The sequence below is a fragment of the Aegilops tauschii genome, chromosome 5, assembly GCF_002575655.3.
Source record: "Aegilops tauschii subsp. strangulata cultivar AL8/78 chromosome 5, Aet v6.0, whole genome shotgun sequence".
NCBI lineage: Eukaryota > Viridiplantae > Streptophyta > Magnoliopsida > Poales > Poaceae > Aegilops > Aegilops tauschii.
The window spans coordinates 178,233,921-178,241,658 of record NC_053039.3 but is presented as its reverse complement, the minus strand read 5'-3'; positions in this window follow the sequence as shown (position 1 = coordinate 178,241,658).

Here is a 7,738-nt window from a genome sequence, read left to right as displayed (position 1 = left end):
AAAGCAATAGGGTTGCTAGAAGTGCATAATCCAAACATCACCGATCACTTGTTGGTACCCCGGTTAGAACCAACACGGGGACCAAGAAAGAATGATGATGGGGATAAGTAGCACTATACCAAGAATTCTTAAGAGGTGGAGCAATTCTCACAACGTTCTTGACATAACAGATGGTAATACTCCAAGGTAAAACATAACACCAGCTGGATAGAAAGGAACTCAAGGTACTACACGAGACATGAACAAGTTTGTGTTGGAGGGAAGGCAATAAAGTTGCCAATGATAACACAAATCATCGAGGGGCAAGGAGGGTATTTATCATCAAGAATTCGATAGATACCTTGGAAGAACCCAGAATGTTGGTGATGATCACGACACCTTTGTCGAGAGATTTCATAAAGATGTAATCGATCGGTGATGACATCAAGTCAAAGGAATGATGAAGGGAAAGGTTATTCGAACCAAGGGTACGACACAAACTCGAAATCAAGCTTGTTGTTTAAGGCGAAATAATATGATTAGGAAGATCGGCATAAGGTTAGCTCATCGTTGAAAATTGTGCTCCGGAAAGAAGGACCAGGTAGCACAGTTAAAATTTAGCACAATAATGATATAGCCGATCAGGCTAGGAATGACTTGAAGGATTATTAAACTTGTAAGCAATGAAAATTACTTAAGAGTTATTGAATCAGAGTGCGGAATCGATTCACTTATTGGTGTTCTCGAGTGAAATAACTCAGAACCCGGGGGAAATCTGAAATCGGTGAGAAGCAATACTAGATGAAGACCCAAAGGAAGCAACACAGTTCTTTGATATTCTTGATATACCAGAGGGTAACACTCGAAGGAAGATCTAAATAGAGGTTGCAGAGATGTATTGATCTACAGAAGACAAGTACTTTAACTTGCCTGAGAAATGGAATCAATGAAAAAATATGGTCGAAACCACATATGTAAATTATCAAACCACAAATACAAGATGAACTTATAACAAGGGGGTAATTATTTTTACGATAAGCTTCCATGATAAGATCTGCATCGTGTCCATGGGCATGAACACAAAGGTTCAAGGTTGACTCCCACTTCTTCAATGCATAACCTTTCATTCACCTCTCGTATTTCGAAAATGACATTAGTTGTTGAAAGTTTTACCTGGTGCAATACCAGATAAGTATGACCCATGAAAATGACATTAATTAATTTAAATCAACATTATCCAGAATAGTATGGGATGACGTCAGCATGACATAGGTGTGACGTCAGCAGTCAACGGTGTGGTTGACTAGAGTCAAACCTGACCTGTCGGTCCAGTGGGACCCACCTGTCATAGACTAAACATGTTAATTAGGGTTTAATTAAGCAGGATTAATTATGTTTAATTAAAGATTAATTAAGTTAATTAATTATTGTTATTGTTATTTATTTATTTATTTTTTCTTTTTTTATAAAAATGTTCCAGGGCAGGCCCCACGTGCCATAGGCACAGGTGCCTATCGGGCGCTCCTTAGCGGGCGTGGGCGCGGGGCTAACCGGGGTGACCCGGTGGTGCAGGTGCATGCGCCGGGCGCCGGAGCGCCCGACCAGGGGAAGCAGCGGCCGGCGCCGGTGAAGGGCGGCGCGCGCACGAGAGCACTGTGGGACAGTGCCACGAGCGAGAGGGGGGCTGCGGGCACGTGGGCCGGCGAGGCCACCGCAGCGCCGGCGAGGCTAGGCCACGCGCGTGGCGAGCGGGGAGTGGGAACCGGAGCGGACGAGCGTGGAGTCAGGCGAGGCAAAGGTGAGGGGCGCGGCAGAAGGGATGGCCCTGGGTCGCGGTGACCACGGCCGACGCAGGGGAGGCGGGTGCGGAGCGCGGCGACTGCAACGAGGTGGGGCACGGGCATGCGTGCGAAGGACAGGGAGCGCGGCCTGCTGGCGCGTTCGACACGGGCGTAGCATGGGCAGCGCGCAGCTGCAGGGTGGAGGCTGCGGCCTCGGGGCGACAGCAGGCGCGAGACGGCGCGAGGGGGCCGCAGTAGGGTGACGGCAGCGACGGCGGAGCCGCGAGGAGGCCACAGCTATGAGCACGTGCGCGCGAGGGAGAGAGGAGGAGAGGGTGAGCTCACGGGGGTGGGGAGGACGAAGGGGATGAGGCAACGACGAAGAGTACGGCGAGGTGGCGATGTGGTCGACGACGAAGTGGCAGAGGCGGAGGCGTTCTGCGCGGCGTCGAGGCGGCGGGGATGGTCGACGGGGTCGGTGCGCCGTGGGGGGTTCGTTCCCCCTAACCCGATCTGGATCGGGGAGGGGGGAGAGACGTGGGGGAGGAGTGGGGGTGTGTGGTTGTGGCTAGGGTTTCGGGGGCGTGGGTGGATAAGGGAGTGAGGGGGGAGTGGGTGGCTAGTTGGGCCAGGTGGGCCGACCAGGCGGCATGGTGGCTTGCTGGGCCGTGGCCCAGTGTGGGGGTCCCTTTTTCTATTTTCGTTTAGTCTATTTATTTTTATTTATTTCCTTATATATTTTAATTCATTTTAAAGTATTTAAGCATTCTGTAAAAGCATGGTTTCTTCACCATAAATACCTAGACATTAATTGGCACACTCCAAATATTTTAGTTTTAATGTTTGAAATTTTTTATGTTTGACAAAAATTCAAATTCAAATTTTAATAGTTTTGCTCCAATGCGAGATTAGCAACAGTAACCGAGGTGACGTGGAATCATTATCGTGGGATTAATGTAGCCTAATTATCCGGGCGTCACAAGTAGAACCGAAAGGATCTTCTTTGGTGATAGTTGTTTGATCTTGCTGAAAAACAGAAACTTTTGCGCTCACGAAAACAATTCTTATTTTTTTACCAGAGCGTGATAAAATGGCAATTCTTTTTGCAGAAGATTAATATACAAATTACCCAGGTCGTCCAAATTTTTTAGAATTTTTGGAGTTCCAGAAGTATTCGAACAAATCAGATTGCTACAGACTGTTCTGTTTTGACAGATTCTGTTTTCTTTGCGTTGTGTGCTTATTTTGATGGCTCTATGGTTTTCTTTGATGAGTTTTTGCCATAGAAAAGTCGGAGTACAGTAGATATAATGTAAAAACAAAAGATGAATCGGTTTGTGTCGGGGTACAAAAGAAGGGGCACTTCTTTTTACCCCTTTACTTGTGCACGGGCAGTCGGAGCCGCGCCCACGGCCACACTAAGCAGGGCAGAGGAGGAAAGCCGAAGGCACAAGGCGACTAGAGGCAACACCAAGACTAGAGAACACAAAAGAGCAAGAGGGCGAGGTGGACTCCCCCGGCAAGAGCCTTGCCGGGGTAGCCTCCACGGCCCCGGCAAGAGCCTTGCCGGGGCGACTTGCCCGATGCCAGCAGAGCAGGCCACCCTTGAGCCCGCGGGTTTCAACACCACCAACCAACTACATTGGAACCTAGGCTCGGGAGGTGCCTCTGTGGTGGCATGCAGATCTTCGTCAAGATCATAAACATATGAGATCGGATGAGGACCAGAAGACGACGATCCTCGGCGGGATCCTAGCCGAGGAAATCCACGAGACCCCCGACAAGATGCTTGCCAGGGAAGACCACGAAACCGCGGCAAGGCCCTTGCCAGAGACACTTACAGGGTGGCAGCAGGGCATGCGTCTGCCATGACTCCACCGCCATCCCCATGCAGCTACCAGCTCAACCAGCTGAGCGGGCACCTGCGTGGCAACGAGCGGCCTCCACGACCGACTCAGCAAGCACCTGCGTGGTGGCATGCAGGCCTTCGTGAAGGCTCCACCACCGCGCCAGCCCAGCAGCCAACCAACATGGCACCACAACGCCTCGTCAGCCCGGACGCGCGTCGCTTCCAGGCGAGGCAGCGACAGTTGGGACGTGCTTCCTTGCCGTCCCCGATTAAGTGAGAGGGGCACGTCGGTAGCACATTAAATGCGTTTGTCCGATGGTGCCAGAGGATAGAATCATCCACTGTACACCTTTCCACCTCCTGTGTGCCACTGTGGCAACCCCTTTTGCCTATAAAAGGAGGCCCGAGGCGACCAGGAGGAGGATTCGGATCTTTTGGGCAAGTTGCACCCCGTAGCTAGCTCAAGAACACTCAAATACATCCACCAAACCAGGACTAGGGTATTACGCATCTTCACGGCCCGAACCTGGGTAAACGATCCGTGTGCTTCCTGTCAGAACCGCTCTTTGCACAACCTCGCGCCCGCCAACCGTAGATGGGATCCTGGTGATTCCATAGGTGTCGTTTCCACCGACATCTTTGGCGCGCCAGGTAGGGGGCAGAGTTGTGGAAATCTGGTCTGATCAGAGCAGCGGCTTCATCGTGGCCGTCGTTCCAAGGAAGAAGACGACCAAGCCTGACGGCACCATCTGTAGATGCGGTGGACGCCCGTGCAACGACAGAAAAGCTAAGTTGTGTGAAACTTTGAGCAATTTCTTTTTATATATAAGGTTACCGTCCTCGAAGGTCCTGCCCTATGTATAGAAAACCTGCACGCAAAGGGGGCCCTTCCGCAATTGGCAACACTCTTGTTCTGTTTCGAGTCCACTCAACAGCTCAAGCGGCCGCGTCAAGAATGGCAGGGTAGCCTTACGCAATTGGCAACGCTCTCGACTCTGACTCGAGTCAAGCTCGACAGTTCGAGCGGCCGCGTTGAGAACGGTAAGGTGGTTCACCATGCAGCAAGCACACCCGGCAGGCCATTGGGGACCAGTCCTCAAGGTGCCGCAGCCTGGGTTTACGCGCCGGCGAGCCTACCCGATTGACGTAGGGTGAACATACAAAGGAAGATTGAATAGGAAGATAACATGCATCATATCAAAAGTACTGCAGAGTTATATTACATCAATTGTTGCTGCGGTTCTAACTAAAGATAAAAATTGTCTTGGTCATGAACCTGCAGCGGCAGTGAGAGACGGGGTGCCTAATCCCGGCGCTGGCCCTCTACCCTCTGAATTCCGCCGATACGGCTGATGATGGGCTTGATACGCTCCTTGAGCGCCGCGAGGTCCGCATCCTCTGGTAAGCTATCTAGCGCGGCGTCGAAGTCGAGGTCGGGATTCCAGTACGCCATCTTGGTGAGGACCTTGGTCATGGCACCCTAGCAAAGCCTCCGGGCCTCATCGGCCAGAGAGGCCGCTCAGTTGGTATGGAGCCGCTCCAGGGCACAAACAACCCTCTCGAAGAACAGGGTCAGGCTGCAGTTGGCGCTCAAGTTCGGCTCCGGGGCGTACCTAACATCCGGCATCCCCATGGTGGCCAGCTGCGTGGTGGCAACGGTGGTGAGGTGTTTGAGCCAGCGGTTTTCGCCCTCCACGTGCTCCTTGTGGGTGGCGGCGTCGTTCCTCCAAAGCTGCTTCTCGGCCTCCAGATCCTTGGTCGGGGTCCTCTCCCGGACCTTGGCCTCCGATAGAGCTCCCTCGAGGCCCTCCAGCTTCAGCTTGAGGTCTTTGATGGAGTTGTTGGCCTCGGAAAGCTGCCCAGCCTTGCCGAGAACCGCGCCTTGCGCCTCAACTAGGGCGCCGTTGAGCGTGTCCTTCTCCTTGGACAGCTTCAGGACCTGGTCCTTCAACCCGTCCCGCTCCACCTCCAGCTCCTTCGCCTTGCCGGCGTGAACCAGAGCCTGGGCATTGAGTGCCTCCTTGTGCCTCTGCTCCTGCTCCTGGGTTCGCTGCACGATGAGCTTCTCCACCTCCTCATCCTTGCCGCGGAGCGTTGCGGCGAGCCTCTCCTCGCACGCGCCAAGGTCCTCCTCCTGGGAGTTTAGCGCGGCCTCCTGCTAGTGCCGAGCAGCCTCGGCCTGGGTGGCCTCCTGCTTCGCCAGTTCCTGGGCCTTCTTGATGTCGGCTTGCTTCATGACGAGCGCCAGGTTGCGCTCAGCCACCGCGTCCTAGGCGGCCTTCAAGTCCTTGTGGGCCTGGCGGAACCAAGCCTGCGCCTCGACAGAAGTGGGAGTGCCCCATCACCATGAGGTTGTGGTCCAAGCCGGGGCGAAGCCTCATGATGTCGGCCGCGTTCGTGAAGAGCCAGGTCGGCCTCCCCTTGTTATGCAGCGGAGCGATTCGGCGACGGATGAAATCCGCCCCGATCATCTCAAGGGTGAGCCCGGCCTCGGTGAGGCGAAGAATCCTGGTGGTGGCGACCGTGAGCTTCGCGTCGTCGGCATCGACATTGCTCCAGTCGTTTCTGCGAACCGGCGGCGCCTGGTGAACCTGGCAGAATTCCTGTGGATCTCCTCCTCAATCCAGCACCACTAGCCCCGCCACTCCTCCCCCTCTCCTTCTGGGCACCCTCCGGGTATGTCCCCTTGGACCTTGGGATCCGACACAACCGGAAATGGCGCCCCCCATTTGGATCCGAGGGAAGAAGTAGTGGCGGAAGAGCGTCGTGTTGGGATGCACCCCGGCGAAGCCCTCGCAGAGATGCGCAAAAAGAGCCATGCACGCCACGGCATTTGGGGTAAAATCCAGAAGATGAAAACCGTAGGTGTGCATGATATCATTGAAGAACTCAGAGAAGGGGGGCAGAGGCAGCAGGAGAAGTAGTCGACGAAGAACGGATACCAATTCGGGCCGGCCTCGGCGAAGGCAGCAGGAACGACGCGCGTGGTCGGGTAACCTGTCGTCTCCCCCCTGTCTTGCACCCCCACAGATGCTTGAAGTAGTCCCGGAGGTGGACCGCGTCGACCGCTGTGGGGAAGTAGGCGGACTGCGTCCGCCGCACCGCCAACTTGCTCTCTGGTGGCTCGTTCATCCCGGCGTCCTTGGGCACTCCCTTGCCTCTGCTGGTTTTGGGTGCCATGGCGGCTGCGGGACACGAGGGATGAAGGATGACGAAGGTGTGGCAGCGGCGACCAGAGGCGAAAGCTTGAGAGGGAGGAAGAAGGGGACGGAGGTTTCGAGATTGGAGAGGGCACGAAGGGTAAATGAGCAGCGCGCCTGCGGTTATTCCATTTTATGGGGAAGGCGCAGGCCGCCTCTTTCCCATTTGATGTGACGCATGCGTGCGGGAACCGCCCCACGCATGCCCCCCACATCACGCACGACCTTCCACGACGCGCATTCAACGCGGGTCATGGGGAAGCGCAGCGGACGAGAAGTTGCCGTGGTAAAAAAATCCGCCCCGCCTGCCCGCGCACCATTCTGGACCTGGCCCAACAACGTGTCACGCTTATGTGTGGCCCAGGCCCGGGGACCCTGTCGGGGTACAAAAGTAGGGGCACTTCTTTTTACCCCTTTACTTGTACACGGGCAGTCGGAGCCGCGCCCACGGCCACACTAAGCAGGGCAGAGGAGGGAAGCCGAAGGCACAAGGTGACCAGAGGCAACGCCAAGACCAGCGAACACAAAAGAGCAAGAGGGCGAGGTGGACTCCCCTGGCAAGACCCTTGCCGGGGCAGCCTCCGCGGCCCCAGCAAGAGCCTTGCCGGGGCAACTTGCCCGATGCCAGCAGAGCAGGCCACCCTTGAGCCCGCGGGTTCCAACACCACCAATCAACTACATTGGAACCAAGGCTCGGGAGGCGCCTCTGTGGTGGCATGCAGATCTTCGTCAAGATCATAAACATATGAGATCAGATGAGGACCAGAAGATGACGATCCTCGGCGGGATCCTAGCCGAGGAAATCCACGAGACCCCCGACAAGATGCTTGCCGAGGAAGACCACGAAGCCGCGGCAAGAGCCTTGCCGGGGCCCCGGCAAGGCCCTTGCCGGAAACACTTACAGGGTGGCAGCAGGGCCCGCGTCTGCC